Source organism: Odocoileus virginianus, unplaced genomic scaffold (assembly GCF_023699985.2).
Source record: "Odocoileus virginianus isolate 20LAN1187 ecotype Illinois unplaced genomic scaffold, Ovbor_1.2 Unplaced_Scaffold_28, whole genome shotgun sequence".
Classification (NCBI taxonomy): domain Eukaryota; kingdom Metazoa; phylum Chordata; class Mammalia; order Artiodactyla; family Cervidae; genus Odocoileus; species Odocoileus virginianus.
This window is the reverse complement of record NW_027224290.1, coordinates 114558-133203: the sequence shown is the minus strand read 5'-3', so window position 1 is coordinate 133203 and position 18646 is coordinate 114558. Positions and strand designations below refer to the sequence as shown.

General features: G+C 35.4%; 2 pseudogenes; both read right to left on the bottom strand.

Annotated features, from left to right (window-relative positions):
• Positions 1–2884: 2884 nt before the first annotated feature.
• On the bottom strand, positions 2885–8274 carry LOC110147328 (olfactory receptor 52A1-like; annotated as a pseudogene).
• A 3303-nt stretch (positions 8275–11577) lies between these two features.
• LOC110147327 (olfactory receptor 52A5-like) lies at positions 11578–15846 on the bottom strand (annotated as a pseudogene).
• Between the last annotated feature and the right edge of the window lie 2800 nt (positions 15847–18646).

The following is an 18646-nucleotide window of genomic DNA, read 5'->3' as shown; positions in this document are numbered from 1 at the left end:
TTTCTGATTCCAAAACCATCTCTCTCCAAATTGTTGCAGTTATGTTCAGAGTGGTCATGAAAAAACTAGTATACATTTTCAAAAATTTTAGTGTTCTTCTAAAATTAATATCAATTTCCCAACCCAAAATTGTTATTTATGTCAGGTATTATACTTACTTGGTTTAATCAAGGTTTATGACTCACAATAGGGATTTTAGACTTTAGCATCAAAAGGAGGAAGGAAAACATTTCAATTTTCCGAAAAGTACAAGAGAGAAGTTATCAACCCTGGATTACCTAAAGACCTTAATTAAAATCACACAGGTTTTGCCCTATGTCATTGGATCAGGCCCTATTTAGAAGCTCTATTCCTTTTGAATTAAGAGACTCACTGACCACATCCTCTTATTAAACTGCATAAAATCATCATCATCTTAGTAAAAGCAATGGTGTAGGATTGAAGGCAGATTTACAGATAGGCCAGCTCAGCCTGGATCAGGATATGTACAAGTCTTCACACCTGGGCACTCAGTGATTCACATCAGCAGACTGAAGTCAGCCACAACTGAGTGTTTGCACCGGAGAAATAAAAGCCAGTGCACATAATCAAATAAAAGGAAACAAGTTTAAGTGAAATGTGAAAAATAAAACAAGCCTGGACAGCCCTTGTGGAATTTTCTGAGTGAAAATGGATGTCATTACCAGGCAGAGAGAGAGGGATCATAGAAAAATGTATTTGGAGAGAGATCTGTTTCCTTGATGCAAGAGTAGACTCATCAGGTATCTCAGGCATTAGAATATCATTCAAATATGAAGATAAATGACACTCATATATATGCTATAATCCAAATGAACCTTGAGAACATTAGTCTAAGGGAAAGTAGCCAGTCATAAAAGGTCAAATATTGTTTCAATTCACTTACATGAGATGTCCAGAGAAGGGAAATCACACACACAGGAAGTCAATTAATGTGTGCCATGAAATGGGGGCAGGAGGATGGGGAGTGGCTGCTAACGGGGGATGGAATAACTTTACTGGAATGACAAAAATGTTCAGGAATTTGGTAATTGTGATGAATGTCCAATTTTTAGACATATCAAAAACCAGAGTCATATACTCTTAAAAGTTGTGCTACATGGTATGTAAATTATATCAATAAATTTTAAAAAATGGTTCATTATAGTACAGACACCATACTAAAATATTATGAGATATATGCTTTTAAATTTAGAGTACATAAAATAAACGTGGTGATGTGATGTAATGATCAAGATGGCAGCTAAGCTTAAATATAGTTGTTAAATATTTATTCTAGGGAGAAAGTTTATATTGGAATTCGACATTCCACTCAACTTTTTTGTAAACACCTTAAACTGTTCTAAAAATAAATTAAAAATAATTAAAAAGCAGGAAATATCATTTTACAGCTGTGAAAATAATTAAGTTTTTTTACTTTGGAACACCTCTTCCTCTAAATTCCCTCATTAGGAAATCATGTAAATTATTGTCATTATTACTGTTCTGAGAATAAATGCTTATTATGAAAATTTGGTAGAATTTTTATGCATTTATTTTCTGAATGCTCCATCATTAGGTATTTATTCATAATTAAAATGTTTTGTGTATGTGTATGTCATGAATATACAAATAAATTAGACATCTGGTCTGTATTATACACAGCATGACTGCTACTAGGAGGGGTAGAGAAGAAAAAGGAAAATGGCTAAATTCCTTAAAGGAAATGCTGAACTAGGATCTAAAAGCAGGAAAGCAGTCAGGCAAGGGGGAACAATAAATACACGTCTGCATATGTAATATTAGGAATAAGATATAGAATCAACAAAGTTTGTACTTTATGTTGAAAATACAACAGTGTTTATATGAAAATGCCAGGTACTTTCCTGGTGACTCAGCGTAAAGAATCCTTTTACAATGAAGGAAACACACAGGAGACCCATATTCAGCTCCTGGGTCCGGATTCCCTTGGAGAAGGAAATGGCAACCTACTCCAGTATTCTTGCCTGGGAAATCTCATGGACAGAGGAGCTTGATGGGCTACAGTCCATGGTGTCACAAAGAGTTAAACATAATTTAGTGACTAAGCAACAAAAAACCCAAGCAAATGGAAGATGAGAAAGAAACCATTTTATTTTTCATAAGATTGAGAGAGGGAAAGTGAAGTATTAACAAATACTGAGCAACACTCAGTCCTTTTGTGACCCCATGGACTATAACCCACAAGGCACGTCTGTCCATGGAATTTTCCAGGCATGAATACTGGAGTAGGTTGCCATTTCCTTCTGAAGACAAAAAGTCTAACTGTCCAAAATCCGATTCAGGATCAACATAGTGCATTTAATATTCATCTCTTTAAACTTCTTTGACCTACAGGAATTCCTCAGACTTTCTTTTATCTTTTGTTTTGTTTTCATTTCTAAGGATTTATTCTCTTACTACTTTAAAACTTTATGTTGAAGTCTAACACATGTACACAAATCATTTGTTTTAAAGCTTAAATATTTTTTCACAATATAAGCATAAATACGTAACAATCCACTTAAGTAATATAATATTATTTGCACCCACAAACCCCTTCCTATATTTTTCATTACATCATAATTTCTGCAAGAAAAGGAAAAGACACACATTCACTATTGTATTGTTTTATGTTTCTTATTCTCAATAACCAAGTGGAGCCCACAATCCTTCTGACAGATAATTGTCATGGGCAAATAGAATCTGGAAACCAGCTTATATGCTGGCAAATTAAAAATAACAACAGTAAAAAATAACAATTAGAAAATTCTTGAATCACAAATAACATGGATTTTTGTTGTTTTGTTTTGAAAGATTGTTACTATTGCACAAAGGAAAAGCCTGAAAGTATTATTTATGGTAAAGTTTATAAACAGAACATTTTTACCATATGGATACAGATCTGCTTGGTCTTTGCACCATAGACAAGTGGATTGAAAAATGGAGGGACCAACAGATAAGTGCTAGGAAAGAGGATGTGAATATAAGGTGGTGTGTGAGAACCAAATCTATGTGCAAAGAATGAGAAACCAAGGAGGTAGAACTGGAGAAAGACACAGATGTGAGCGATGCAAGTATTGAATGCTTTCAACCTGGCCTCCTTGTGGGGAACTCGAAAAACTGTGATAAATATCTGTATATAGGACAATGTAATGAATGTGAGCACAAACACTGCAATGTTGAAAGCCACAAACATACTATAGACGTTGTTGACCCAGATGTTTTCTGCAGCCAGTTTCACGATGGCCATATGCTCACAGTAGGAGTGGGAGATGACTGTTATATAATAAAACTGAAACTGGGACTTTATCAGTACTAGGGATGGGGTGACAAGAATGGCAGTCCTGAGTGTTTCTGCAGCTATTTGAGTGACTAGAAGAGGGATAAGATGGCAGCATGTCTAAGTGGATAACAGATGACTACATAGTGGTCCAGGGCCATGGCCAGCAAGATGCCTGATTCTATGCCCTGAAATGTGTGAATGAGCCACATTTGAAGCAGGAAAAAATCAAAATATATTTCTGGTACATGAAACCAGAAGATTCCAAGCATCTTGGGCACAATGCTGGTAAGAAATACAATATCTGTGACTCCTAGCATGCCTGGGAAAATGTACTTGGGCTCATGGAGGCTGGGATCTCATTTGATGATGAGCAGAAGCAAGGCATTTCTGATCATAGCAATGAGATACAGGACACAGAATGGAATCCCAATCTAACACTGCACAGACTCTAGGCCTGGCATCCCTATTAGTGTCAACCCAGAAGGCATGAAGACTGTGATGTTGGAAATAGGCGTAGTGTCCTTGGTCTCCTGATGCAAACAAAAACATTTCTCTGTCAGAGCTACTCCTTCTTCTACTTCCTATTTTCATCCAAAGTCATCGTACTGAGTGTGTATGATTTTGGTAGAGCTCAAAACATATCATCCACCTCATTCATATATAGAAGGTAAAATAAAGATCCATAAAGACATCATTTTTTTTTTTAGGAAAGGCATCCACAAGACCTAAAAATGTGATGTGCAATTGTGTTACATAGAACCAGCTAAATTCTTAGGTAAGGGAATCAACTGCTAACTTGTCTGTTATTTCATTTGAGAACTGTGGACCAAAAAAGTATACTTGTTTATTTTAGTTGGCAATTATGTTTTAGTCTGAGGTTGATGATTCTCTTCATATTTCACATTCCAGTTACTGCTTCAGTATTATGTTATTCTCAGTTGTCTCTCAGTCAAAAACAGTTGGTTTGGACTAGTAAGAGTTTGACCATTACATTAGTGCAGAATGCTTTCTAAGAAAGAAAGGAAACATACAAAATTTTGTTACTGAAAACCAAAATATTTTTGCCTATATATGGATCTATGTTGTCTGCCTCTGTGTCAGACTAGATGTCTTTTTAGTAGAACATGAAGAAGAGTTTTAGGAATGGTCATTCAAATCTGTGTACATTTGCAGAATCTGGGTCAAGACTTCTTGCTACATTTTTTTTTTACTTTTCTAATAAAACTGTGGTAAGTTTTGGCTATGTTTCTAATAGTGGGAATACTTAAATTTCTGTGACTAAAATAAATAAAATAAATTCTGTAATACACGTGACAAGGTAATTGAGTGGAGGGAGCTTCAGGAAACAAGAGAAGAGCAGACAAATGCAGAGGTAAGGAGGGACTCATTCTTTATAACTAAAGGATATAGGAATATCTGTGTCTGTGTGCTACTTGTTCTGTCGTGTCCGACTCTTTGGTACCCCATGGACTGTAGCCCACCAAGCTCCTCTCTCCATGGGATTCTCCAGGCAAGAATACTAGAGTGGTTTGCCGTTCCCTTTTCCAGGGGATCTTCCTGATCCAGAGATTAAACCCAGGTCTCTCATAGTAGAGGCAGATTCTTGATGTCCCAGCCACCAGGGAAGCCAAGGAACATCAGTAAATAGATAAATTAATCAGAATAGAGACTTTGTTCTTGCATTTAAACTTTCCAGAGCTATCATTACCATGAGACTTGATTAATTTAGGCTCATTAATTCTTTTTTTTTTAAATTTAGACTCATTAATTCTTAATGAGAAATAGATAATCTGGAACATGGGTAATTTTTGTGGGCTCAGGCATAAGAAATTGATAGAAAATGAAGGCTTGGAGGGACATGTTCCTTAAAAGAAATCAAATATAGAACTATAAATGGAAGACAGAGAGCTGATCGGGGGATTATAGAAATGTTTAAGAAGATAAATTTAAAGTAAGCAAAAAAATTTAATCATACTCAATTCACTGATAATTGAATTTTTTCTGAAGGCTTTTGATCTTATGTGTTATATGAAAGTTATCTGATCAAAATCATTACCCATTAACCATTATATATTTTGAGGCAAGAAATTCTCAAACCATATATTAGAGAAATATTAGTAAAGCTGTTAAAATAAGGTTAGGTTATTTCCTTCTTTCATAGACTTTTCAGTAAATTTGGTTTATGTCAGTAAACTCATGATCAGCTAACCCTACACTGAGTGTCAACAAATAGGGCAGCAATGCAGGAAGCAGCTGTGCTTTGTAGTGCTTAACCTCAAGTGTAAGAAACAAGTCAGCCGGAATCACTTTAATGCAGGAAGTCTGTATGAGTTGCCGTGTATCTCAGGATAGACTGGTCACTAACTAAGCTGTCGGATACCTGTAGGTTAGCACCCCAGTGGCTCATTTTATGGTCAGTTCATACATCGTTGACTCTAACAGTAGTAAAATTTTTCTGTCTCAAAGATAATCAGGAATAGGACAGGACTCCTTTAAGAACTATCAGGATGTCTAAATTTTTCAAGAGTAAGGAGCAACATTTGAGTATGGTCTGACAAGTACAGATAGTGGGGTGGCAGGTGGGAAGTACATAAGTGAGTACAGGGTTGATAGGATGGAGTGATTATAACTGGTAATGAAAAGTTACTGAGGTAAACTTGGAAATAGTGAGGCTTATTTGTCAAAAGTCGGAAACTGGTTCTGCTCTTACTAGATATCTGAAGAGCACGGTCAGTTCTTCATATCAACCTCACTCAACTCTTATCAAACATCAACTCTTCTTAATATTTTGTATTATATATTCTGCAATGCTTTCTATCTGGACCATCTGTAACAGCACCTGGCCAAGGTCAAAATTCCACATCCATTTGATACTGGAACAGCCTTTCATGCCTTTCTCTTGTCTCTGTAATACAGACCTTCTTCACCTTTTATACGTTTGTCTGAGAACATGTTTTTGTGTTCATTCTCCAAAAAACCAAGATCTGTATTATTTGGAGGCATAGCATCAATTTATTCAGTTTGAATTGAGGAAGAAAGCTGCTAGCTATCAATTTAATATATTTAATGAATGTGTGGAGAAAGAATTTATAGCATTAAGTAAGGGATTTGTTAGCCAGCAGTCAAACCACAAAAGACCAAACAGATTTTAGTTATGTCATCTTGGGTTCACCCACACCTATTATCCCCGAAATCATTACCACAACTTGCAGACACCTCCTGACTCTTCTCTTTCCTAAAAGGCTAAATAAGAGACTTTTATATACACCAGTTTTCTTTGCATAAGTTGAGTTTCTTTTCTACTCTTTTCATTAACAAAAAAAATGTCTAAAGTCTAATTAAATAGAGACATGCTCCTTTGCCAACGAATTCAGTTTTTAAATGTTTTTAATTAAATTTAATCAAAATAAATGTTTTTCATTTTTCTTAAATATTTTAAATATTTGACTCTTCCTTTCAATGAAGGAATTCTGGAAAGAAAAATCTGAACCTATAATGCTCCTTTATTACATGTGTGCATGCATGCTAACAGTCATATCCTACTCTTTGAGATATTATGGAGTGTAGCCCACCAGTCCCCTCTGTACATGAAGTTCTATAGGCAAGAATACAGGAGTGGGTTACCATGCCCTCCTCCAGGGGATCTTATCGACCCAAGGAATAAAGCCCCATCTCCTACATTGCAGGTGGATACTTTACCACTGAACCAACAGGGAAGCCCAATCACTCTCTCTCTGTCTCTAAATCCATCAATAAACCTATCTATCCACCTACATCCTATTGGTTCTGCTACTCTGGAGAATCTCCACTAATCCAGTGGTTTAAAAAAACTCAATTAGAAATTAAAAGTTATGATAAGATTCTGATAAATAGGTATAACCCTTATTTTATGAATTGATGTGCTCAGTGGCTAAGTCATGTCTGATTGTTTGCGACCCCAAGGACTGTAGCTCACCAGTGTTAGATTCTGTCCTTGGGAATACTAGAATGGGTTCATAACTCCCAGAAGAATAGAATACTGGATCAGAGAATGATAATATTTTCATTTGTGTGCAAGGCTGACACATATAATGCCAAATTTTTACTTTATTTATAATGGGCACAATTTTTAACTTGAAAAGTCTTAAAGAGTATGTTAATAAAGGTAACAGCCTTTGTCATAAGTGATATTAACAAGGTTATCAGATATAAGGTTCATATGAAAACTGTTTTGTATCATATAATTGTTATATAATAATTCTTGTTACTGGAAAAAAAATTGGAAAGTAAAAAAATAATAAAGAGAATAAAAGCATGTTACATTAAGATACATTCCTATGTACAATAAGATAAAACACAACACTCTGTACTGAAAATTACAAACATTGTTGACAGACAGTATACAAGAACTAAAGCAACAGAAAGCTATGTCACCTAAATATATTGGAATATTGTTAAGATGTCAGTTCCTTTACATTTACCCTGTAAGAATCCTAACATATATTTTGCCAGTAATTCAGAAACTGATTCTATATTTTATAAGGAAACTCAAGGTGATGGATCCAAAGTAATCTTTAAAAAAGTATAAGTTTTGAGTATTACAATATCTTCAATTAGTACTCAATACAAAACCATAATAATCAAGACATGTTGGGGTCATCATGGATATAAGGTTAGATTAGTGATTCAGAATGGCACTGTTGGAAAAAAACCCGCATTTATATGATCAGCTGATATTCTACAAAGTTGATAAGAAAAGGCAAACATAAACTAAGCAGTAGAAAATGAATGTCTTCCTCTGCAGTGGTGGGAATAACATTGTTATGTGTTTATCTAAACCTTTATCATTTGTCATTTTATGATAATTTATCTTTTATCATTTATCTAAACCTTTATCACTTATCATTTTTAACAACTAAAGGATATAGGAACATGGGTAAATGTGTTACTTGATTGGAATAGAGCTTTGTTTCTTCTTTATTCACAGCTACCATTGCCATAAGATCTGGCTAATTTAGGCTCATCAATTCTTAAAGAAATAGATAATCTGGAATACTTGCTTAATTTTTTTGTGAACCCAGACATAAGAAATTAACAGTGAAGGAGTGAAAGAGTGAAGGGGTGAAAGGACATGTTCCTTAAAGGGAGATAAACATAGAATTAGAAATGGAAGACAGAGGGCTGACAGTGGGACACCAGAAGTAATTCAGCAAAGGCTAGAGAGCAACTGAGGACATTTTCATCACTTCTCAATTGTTGAAAACTAAGTTTTCTGAGAACCTGGCTCATGCCTTATATTAATGTTCTTTTCATATTGAAAGCATCAGTTGTTAAATATTATGTAATTAGAATCAGGAAATTCTCGAAATAATATACTAGAGACATGTTTGTAATTCTGTAAATATAAGCTTAGGTTATTTCATTCTTTCAGAGATTCTCCTCTAAAGTTTCTGTAAGTCAGTAATCTCATGACAAAATAATCCTATATTGAAAGTCAACAGATAGGGCAGTGATGCTGGAAGAAGTTGTGGTTCATGATGCTAAATCTCAAGTAAAAGAATGAAGAGATAATTTTAATGTAAGATCCCTGTATCTGTTTTCATATTTAGCATAGACTAGTCATTAAAGTAAGCTGTTGAATACCCATAGATTTTTTCCCCAATGACTAATTTTATGATCAAGTTTTACATCACTGACTCTAATAGTAGTCAAATTTTCTTTCTTAGGTAATCAGACAAAAAGGATAATCAGAATTAGAATAGGAGTCCTTTGAGAACAAACACTGTGTCTGACTTTTTCAAGTCAGGAGCTACATTTGAGCATAATCGGACAAGTAGAGAGAGTTGGGTATCAGGCAGGAAGTACATAAGTGAGTAAAGGTTGATGAGATGGGGTGATTATTATTTTAAAAACTGGTCATGAAAAGTTATGGGGATAAACCTGAGAATAGTGAGACTCACTTGACAATTGTTGGAAGCTGGTTCTGCTCTTACCAGATGCCTGAAGCATGCAGTCAGCTGCATATCACTATCACCTATGGTTTAGAATTCTTAATTCTTCTTATTCCTTTCCATTATGAGTCCTGAAATGCCCCTTATTTCTATCTGCACCTTCTGTAACAGACCCAGTCAGTGTCAGGAACTCTAAATCATGTGGTGCTGGGCTATCTGCAATGGATGGATATCAGTGAGATAAATCTTTCATGCCTTTCTGTTGTCTCTGCATTACAGACATTCTTCATCTTTTATAAGTCTATGTGAGATCATGCTTTTGTGTTCATTCTCTAACAAAAATCACAATAAGATCTGTATTATTCTGGAGCATAGCCTCAATTTATTCAGCTTAAATAGAAGAAAGTTGCCAGCCACCAATTTTAATGTTTCCTAATGGATTTGTGGAGGACTTATGAACACAAAATGGGAGATTTATTAGATACTAACCAAACCACAAAGGGTCCTGCAAGTTTTGATTATACCCTCTTGGGTTCATCCACACTAATATCCCTGAAATCCTCAGTACAATTTCCATGTTCTTTTTTGTTTTGCTTTCTTCCCCACAGGCTAAATATGGAAATAATTATATACACCATTTTTTTATAGACTGAGTTCCTCTTCTTCTCTTCTCATTGACAAATGAGAAGTCTACTTAAATGTAAACAATGTAAATGTTTACTTAAATGTAAACAAAAGTCTACTTAAATGTAAACATGTTCCAGTGCCAATAAATTCTATTAAATAAATACCCCACGACCCTTCCTTTCAATGAGGCAATTCTGATATGAGTTATTTGCTCTATCTGCTATTAAAACTGGGGTATTGAACACCCCTACTATTTTTGGGTTGCTACGTATTTCTCCTTTTAGTAACATTAATGTTTGCTTCATATATTTGACACTTTAATATTTATAATATATTTTCATATGAATTCAACCTTTAAATGTTGCATGATATCTTTGCTTTCTGTGACTTTTTTTTTTTTTCAACATCATGGGGCTTGCAGAATCCTAGTGTCCTGACCTGACCCACAACAGTGAAAACACTGAGTCCTAACCCCTGACCTGCCAGGGAATTCCCAGTGACTGTCTCATAAGCCTACTTGACTAATAAAAGTACATCTACTACTCCCTCTTTTGTTTACCATTGGCTTGAAATTTCTTCTATTTCTCCACTTTCAGATTCTACTTGTGTTTTAAGTCTTAAATCCTATGGCATTCTTGTAGACAACATACACTTTAATTTTCATTTAGTTACTTATATATTGTACATATGACTCATTATCCTTTAAAAGTTTTTTTTTAATTATTATTATTCATTCTCTCCCTGGATTTTTTCATCTTTTGCTGTTGTTGTTCAGTCGCTCAGTAGTGTCCTACTCTTTGCAGCCCCATGGGTTGCAGAATGCCAGGCTTCCATGTCCCTCACCATCTCCCAGAGCGTGCTCAAACTCATGTCCATTGAGTCAGTGCTATCGTCCAACCATCTCATCCTCTGTTGTCCCCTAGTCCTCTTGCCTTCAATCAACTGCTGTTTTATGCCATCCCTTACCTATGCAGGTTTAAGTGTTGTCAGAGAGAATGCTCTATGTTTTAAAGCGAAAGTTAAAGTCACTCAGTGGTGTTGGATGGAATTCTCTAAGCCAGAATACTGAGTGGGTAGCCTTTCCCTTCTTCAGGGGATCTTCCCAACCCAGGGATCGAACCCAGGTCTCCCACATTGCAGGGGGATTCTTTACCAGCTGAGTCACAAGGAAGCCCAAGAACATTGGAGTGGGTAACCTATCCCTTCTCCAGCGGATCTTCCCGACCCAGGAATCTAACCAGGGTCTCCTGCACTGCAGGCGGATTCTTTACCAACTGAGTTAGGAGGAAAGCCCCAAGTGAAAGTGAAAGTTACTCAGTTGTGTCCGACTCTTTGTGACCCCATGGACTATACAGTCCGTGGAATTCTCCAGGCCAGAATACTGGAGTGGGTAGCCTTTCCCTTCTCCAGGGGATCTTCCCAACCCAGGGATTGAACCCACGTCTTCTGCATTGGTGGCAGATTCTTTACCAGCTGAGCCACAAGGGAAGTGCAGTCTAAAATCAGAAGAATAATGGCAACCATTCAAAGTATGAACCTAAATGAATTTTACTTCTTCTAAGAGTAGTAAGCTAAACCTTTTAGTATTTGATGACTTGTAAATATCCCCTTCAACTATGACCATCTGAGATTTAAAGTATTTTTTTGAGCATAGAAGTTTGTACAATATCTATCTTTTATCATTTAGAAATTTCTACTTAGAACTAACCTAAATTCTCTTTAGAAAGATCCACTGTGATCAAGATATTTGGGGTATACCAATATTGTCAATACATGGTCACAGATTTGTTTGGTCTTCACTCCATAGATGATTGGGTTGATAAAAGGTGGAACTACAGGTAAAGTTTAGATAAAAGGATACGAACATATGGCAGTGTGTAAAAACCAAACCTGTGTGTGAAGAAAGAAAAGGCAAGGAGATAGAGCTGTAGGAAGACACAAATTTGGGCAATGAATACAGTAAAGGCTTTGAATCTTGCCTTTACTTGCCTATCTTTCTTGCCTTCAGGAAAGATTGAAAGATAGTGATAAAGATTTGAATATAAAACAACATAAAGATTATGTCAAATCCGAAGATACAGAAGGCAACAAATAGGCCATGTATCTTGTTGATCCTTACATCATCTGTAGCCAGCTTCACAGTGGCCATGTGCTCACAATTAGCATGGGAGATGACTGCTGTTCAGCAGAATTTGTCAATATTTGATAAGCTCTGTGTATGGTGCTATAAGAATGGTAGCCCTGAGTGTCACCCCAACTCTAATGTGAGTTGAGTTGTTGGCAGAAGACATTGACATGTCTCAAGGAGTTACAGATGGCCACATAGTAGTCTAGGACCATCACCAGTAAGACACCTGATTCAATTCCCTAGAATGAATGAAGAAATTCATTTTCTTCTTTCTCATGGCTGAATAAATTAATTACTCAGAAAATGCAAGTCAAAATCATAGATATCACCTCACATCTTCTAAAAGAGCTTCCATCAATAAAAGAGCTTCCAACAACAGATAACAAGTGTCAGTAAAGATGGAGAGAATAGGGAAGCTTTGCATAGTTTTGGTGAATATGTAAATTTGTTCAGCCTATGGAAAACAATTTGGAAGTTCCTTAAAAATTCAGAAAAAGTTCTACCATATGATCCAATAGTTTTACATTTGTGTGTATGTCTAAAGGAAGTAAAAACATCATATTGATGAGATACATGCACACCTAGCACATCCTTGTTTACTGAAGCAATATTTATAATAGTCAAGATATGGAAATAACCTTAGTACCCATCAATAAATAAATGGATAAAGAAGATATATATATATGATGAAATCTATATCTTATTGTTTCTATTTTGACTACTCTTTTCTAATTTTCTATCTCTGTTGAATGCTTAGGATTCAAAAGTAGTATATAACATTTAGTTAAACACACACACATATATAATTAATTAATGTACATATATATACATGTAATATGTTGCTCAGTAGTAAAGAATATGTCTGCCAATGCAGGAAATATGTGTCCGATTCCTGGATTGAGACGCTCCCCTAGAGGAAATACCAGTCCACTCCAGTATTCTTGCCTGAAAAATCCCATGGACAGAGGATTATAGTGGGCTACAGTTGATAGGCTTAAAAAGGAACTAGACACTATTTAGTGACTAAACAACAAATATACATAAACATGTGATTAATCTAACAAGATATTTAAATGTTTTAAATTATGTTTTTTACCTTACCTAACTGATATTCTTCTAGAGCTGAGTCTCATTCACAGCAAAATTGGTAATTCAGATCTGACAAATTTTGTGTTGTGGGCCAACTTTCTATGCTGTAGAAATTTTAGCAGCATTCTTAGATCCTACCCATTAGATGACAGTTGCCTTCTCTTGACATGATGAACAAAAATGTCTTCTGATATTGCCTAGCATCCCTTAGATATGGGAGGTGAGGTACATCACTCCTGGCAGCTAACTGTTATTCTAGAGTCTAAACATTGGCAAGGATATTTCAAAAAGAAAGAATTAGTACAAAGTTACATAAATGAAATGGTGAAGCTATGAATCAATTAATAGCCTTCACAGAAAAATTGAGTCTTAAGCAGAAATGATGGTTGTAGAAGGTATTGAAACAGGAAGAATATCAAATGTAAAGTTACTATTGTAAGCATACTTTCAAAATTTCAGGTGGCAAGTGAGTTCTTTTGACTTTTAAAAGTTCAATTTGATAGCATCTTGATGAATGGCTTAAAGGGATGAAAGCAAAGCATAAGGAATTAAGATAGGAAGATACATGTGGTAGTAGGTGAATGGTGTCACAATACCAGAGGAGTAACAAAGAAGCAGACTACATGAGGCTTAATTACTTAACATTGGGAAGTTGAGAGAAATGAGGATAAAAATGTTTTGGATTTAAGAATTATAGTGCTCATGTTCAAAAGACAAGGTAGACTACATCCGTCTATATGTTTAAAAGAGGGAAGATAACTTCCTTTCTTAAAATCATAGGCCATGGAAACAACATTATCTCATGTGCAGAATAAACCTTGAAACACTAGTGTTACAGTTCTAATTCTACTCAGATTGATTACAATAAAAGTTTTCAGGAATTTGGGGGATTTAAATCCAAACTACAGACACCTCACAAATATTCTCCCTCTGTGAATTCTCTGGCATTCCCCCACTGAGCTCCAGTCCTCCACTGCTAGAGAACTGTGTTTTCTGAGATAGCTTGCCGCATGGTGGGAGCTCCAAATATCACATAGACTGTCTTTACATTGAGTACCAAAATGTCTCCTTCTTAATTTTTCATAAAAATCCAGAATCTATCTTCCAAAAATACCCTCAACCATGGATCATGATGATTTATTGCACAGGATCTGAAATCAGTCAAGAGAGTTGAAATCCCGGATGCCACTACTTAGTTTGCATACTCTATAGCCAGTTATAGAACTTAACTTCAAATTGTCTATTTTTTTCCTGCTAAAACAATGTTCACAGATAGAAATACATTCTAATGCAATTACAAGGAATCAATGACTTAGTTCATGTAAATAATTTTTTAAATATATAAAATGTATTTTTCTGTCACTAAATGCCGGATGCTAATCCATAGAAGTTCATCCTCTCCTTTCCATAACTTTAGATACCTGAGGAGCATGTCACATGAATGACTTGAAGTCCTCATTCCCCGTGAATCTTTCCTGGTCTAAATGGGTATTATTTGCTAACCTGTTAACAAATAAGCTTTTCATCCATTTATCTGCCCAGAATATTCTCTAGAGGTCCTCCCAGTTGTCAACCTCATTAAAATGTAACACCCATTATGTCATTAACTGATTTAGAAATATTCTGGAAATCAGGAGACTAAGTCATCCTAGTGTTTGAATGCTCAACTGAACTGTAAGATTCTATAGATATTTTAAAATCATCTTGGCATTTTATTGGATCACATGGTATATGTATTCTTGATTTCCCCACACTCAGTGCAGTTTCAAGCCCAAACACTTACCAGATATCACCTGTGGTAATACCCATAGAAGTAATAGAGTTGGAAACTTTTTGCTGTTTCAGCTAGTGAAGATGAATATTTCATAGTACATGGTGTACCTGCATAATTGGTTTTCACAAATTCCTGGTGAGTTTTTAGGTTCACCTATGTAAAGGGTGAAAAAAAGAAAAGCATCTTATGGTTCAGAATATACAAGATTCATTATGTAACAGTGTTTGTGTCTCTGAAAAAGAAATTCCTAAACTTTGCTTTCACTTTGGAACTGGGAACCAAAATGATTCTCCTTTTAAAAATTCCTAAAAGAACACAGTGCCCCAAGAGAGGACAAAACAAGTCAATGGCACTTATTTATAAAAATAACAAACCAATATAGGAACATAAAAACATCTTGAGACATATGGATTACTCACTATAGACCTGCTGACTGAGAAAAAAGGAATATTTCTGTAATCTAATTTCAATCTGAGAAGCACTCATTTTTAAATTTTAGGCCTTTGAAAGGTGCTGACTTGTGAAATTTCACCTCAGAACCTCAGTCATCTGTCACTTTCTGAGCATCTTCCATGTGAATTTGTTGAAACAAGTCTTTCCTGTATCCAACCAGCCCTCATCCAATTGCCTCAGTTATGTTCAGAATCCTCATGAAATGTTGATATACATTTTAAAGGATTTAATACCTTTCACAATATCTATAGTAACTTCCCATTGGGATCTACTGTTCATGGCAGGTATTTATTTAGTTGAGTTAAGGAAAAAAAGAGCGTGCCTTATATAAAGGATTTTAAGATTTAGTAGCTAGAAAATTAAGGGGAAAATCTCCCCTTCTCTTTTTCATACAAGGAAAAGTCTCACAAGACCGTGTTATTTGCGTTTACCTGAGGGCCAGTGTGATTTTTCTTGAAGTCACACTGGTTTTGTTCTGTGTAATTGGGTCTGGCCCTGTTTCATAGTCATGTTCTGTTTTCACTGACAAACGCTCTGACCCCATCTTATCCATAATCCATCCTTGAAATAGTGTAGCACTGAGGACATTTACCTGTGAGGCTAGCTCACTGTGCATTAGGAGAACTGGTTCTGTGCATCTTTTCCCAGCTGGGCCAGAGGTGATTCAGGTCAGCTGATTGATATCAGCGAACAGGAAAAAAACAATGTGTATCAGAGTGTCAACCACCCACCAAAGTAACAGAGTTGCCCTTAGAAATAACTAAATTCAAAGGCTTTTGCCACTTTAACAAGAATTTAAAATTTTAAATTTTAGTTAAATACTTTAATATTTTGCTTCTCATTACTTATTTTGGTGGAAATATTTCCCTTTGTCCTTAGTATTTTTACAAAAGTGAGTTAGAAGTGTAAACATTTAGACATGAGGCCTTTTTAAGTATTAAATTTGTTTTTATGTGAAAGTAAGTGATCTGAATCTGTGGTTTTCCCTCTTACCTCAGCACCATATAGGGATATACATTGAAAAAGCAGTTGGTCTCAGGAGTTCAACAAATAGACAAAACAATGAATAAATGACAAATGTTACATGGGAATCTGATTTTAATAGAAAAGGATTATTACACCAAAAATAATGTGATGGTAGGAAAAATAGCTGTGGGAAGCACAGTGTATCAGTGAGAAAGGAGGCATACAGAGGATGGGTAGTGTGTGCAGTAAATGGTCACATTAATGTTAACAAGTCAGTCTGTCAAGTCTTTCCTTAAGAGATTCCTCCTCCTACAGGTAAAGGCCCTAAAATAATACAGGAATTCTAATACTATCAGAAGATAAAGTAAAAGTTAATGACAGCTGTTTAAGAACAATGCAAGCCCTGACTTAAACATTATTGTATATTACCCTCTAACAGCTCAGGAGACACTATCTCAGGAATGATTCCATAGAAGATCAGAGTTTTATGACTTACTAAAGTTTTCAGAGTTATATGGAGTCAAGATGGACTATCAGCTCAGGTGTTTAGATCTGAATCTCATGGTTTTTATGACTGTCAGAGTTAATTCATCCATATACAAATTTTTATTATTATGGGCAATCATCATATATTCAGGTAGAACTTGATCTCTACTGTGACCTCCTGTCATGTGAACTGACTACTCTCCTTAACCACTGGCTGAGTTCATCTCAAATAGTCTTGTCAAAGTCCATCCAGACTCTCATTGTGAGAAATTGTTTGATTATAATGTTTCTGTATGCAGAGGAATGATAGTTGTTTGCCTCTGGATTTGGCTGAAAACAGCAAATTTGAAACCATAAAATATCAAATCTCAAAAGTCAAATGATTTCACTTACTCTGATGTAGAAACTGTTCTGGAACAGTTTTATTATGGTTCTTAATATTTCTTATGGAAATTTTAAGGCTGATATTAGTGTCTATTGCATATACAAGAGAGTGTGGAATTAGCGCCTTCCTGATGTCTCCTCATAATTTTGTTTTTTGAAGAATTCTAATATAGTTTTTGGGCAATTTTAGAAATTATACATAGAAATGTTAGATGGAAGGTCAAATGCTATCTGAATTTTTATTGAAGTATAATTGACATATAATAAATACTCTGGTGTACAATTTAGTGATTTGATATTTCAATGCATAATGAAATGACCTTCATGATAAATCTAGTAATCATCTGTCCCCATATAAAATTATTAAAGTGCTATTGATTATACTCCTTACACTGCATATTACATCCCATGACTGCATTCATTTTATAACTGGATGTTTCTATCTTATAATTCCCTTTACCTAGTTCATCCAGCCCCCTAACCCATCTCCTCTGGCAACCACCAGTTTATTCTCTGTATTTATGAGTGAATCTGTTATTGTTTTGCTCTGTTTGTACATTTCTGATGCTTTTTTGATTCCACATATGAATGAAAGTATATAGTAGATCTCTTTTTCTGTTACTGTTTTTCACCTAACATAATATTCACTGGGCCCATCCATGTTGTCACAATTAGCGAAATCGCATTTGTTTTTCGTCTGTATCTTTATCCTGTTTAAGTGTAAGGATACAGCTTAGTATGAAAGCAAAATGGACCTGCTCACTAAATCCCAAATGAGGCTGATTTTCCCATCAAACCAGGATGATATGAATGTCAGGACAACTTTCCCATATTGGAGTACAGACCACTCCAAGAGGGTCAACACAAAAGATCTGAAGCCTGTGGATGGTTCTCTATCAAGAAGAAGAAAAAGAGGGAGGAGACACACCAAACATTATTGTTCCCAAACTGAACATTTAGCTAAGGAACTGTGAATAGCCAGAAGGCTCAATGGATTTTGCTACCTCACCTGAAAGCCACCACCGAGTGACAGAAGAGTCAATTCCTGCCACTGATGCCTGAAAAATCACCACCTTCAGATCTCGTTCTCTATCTGAAGTCACTCCAACTAGAAAATACCCAGGGTCTACTAGAAAGTTTGTCCCTTGAGGAGTCCTGAGTAACAAAGCCCTTAAAAATATTAATACCAATTACAAATTCATGAAACTGAAGCACAGTGTAAATTGACTATTATGCCACTGTTCTCTAGCATAATACTTATCATATGGTAGGTATTGGATAATCCAGTGAATTAAAATATAACCTTAGAGGGCTCAGAAAAATGATTGATATGTAAAATAGAACCCCTGAGTTTTCATGTTTTTTGTCACTCCTGAGTAACTCTGGAAATTTATGGAAATTTTAAACATCATTATCTCATCATAAAATTTGTTTTTATGTTTTTGGTGAAGAATACATTAAGGTACACTTTCTCTGACTTTTTATGGCCAACATCTTCAAGAAACAAG